Source organism: Mauremys mutica, chromosome 3 (genome assembly GCF_020497125.1).
Source record: "Mauremys mutica isolate MM-2020 ecotype Southern chromosome 3, ASM2049712v1, whole genome shotgun sequence".
Classification (NCBI taxonomy): Eukaryota; Metazoa; Chordata; order Testudines; family Geoemydidae; genus Mauremys; species Mauremys mutica.
Genome location: NC_059074.1, coordinates 125,346,413 through 125,347,491, shown reverse-complemented (window position 1 = coordinate 125,347,491; position 1,079 = coordinate 125,346,413).

Here is a 1,079-nt window from a genome sequence, read left to right as displayed (position 1 = left end):
TAGGTCAGTAGTTCTCAAACTTTTGTATTGGTGACCCCTTTCACATAGCAAACCTCTGAGTGCAACACCCCCCGCCCCTTATACATTAAAAACACTTGTTTATATATTTAACACCATTATAAATGCTGCATGCAAAGTAGGGTTTAGGGTGGAGACTGACAGCTTGTGCCCCCCTCCCAGTAATAACTTCATGACCCCCCATGGGGTCCCACCCCCAGTTTGAGAACCCCTGGCCTAGGTCAACTGACTTAGGCTCTAACTACAAGGCTAAAAATAGCAGTATAGACGTTCCTGCTCAGGCTGGAACTCAGGCTCTGAGACCCACTTCCCCGACTAGTGTCCTCCCTTTTAGATTTTGTGTCCCCCTCCCCCCCAATAGAGAGGTACCAGTTATCTAACCATTAGGATACACTCGCTTCATATTTTCTGACTCGTCTCCACAACCAGGAGGGCCAGAGAGTTACATGTTTTAGTGAAAACTGGGAGTTTTGTTTTTTAAATCGAACTATCCCAAAACTTAGGACAAAACCAAGAGAGCTCACATTACTGCTTTTCCTCTGCTGGGCTGTAAACTGCTGCTAGCAGGCGGTATGTCTAAAGGCAACCAGACTTCCCAATTTTCCACCATCAAACTAATTCCTGAGCAAAGGCTGTTCTCTACGCAAAGGATTATGACTTTTCAGGCAGGATCAAGCATGAAGAGGGCATACGCTCGCTGGCTGGCAGGCAGGCAGGCAGGCAGGCAGCCTTTATCTAGGGACCGGGCGTGTCTGCAGGCGGGAGCTCGCTCTCCTTCGCGTAGCCACAGCCCGGCTTCTAGTGCCCTTGACACAACAAGTCAAGAGGCGGGCAGAAGACCGGAGAGGGAACGCGGGGGGGGGGGGGGACAGCGACCAATAGCAGGCAAGCAGCCACCTGCCGGCAGCCAATAGCGGCTCGGAAACTCTCTGCTTTGCTCTCCGCGGGCGATATCGGCTTCTTAGCATTTGTCTTTGAGCTTTTACGACGTCACGCTCCCTCCTCCCGCCGCGCTACTTTACGCACCCGCAGTAGGGGGCGGAGTGGCAGGGGCCAATGAG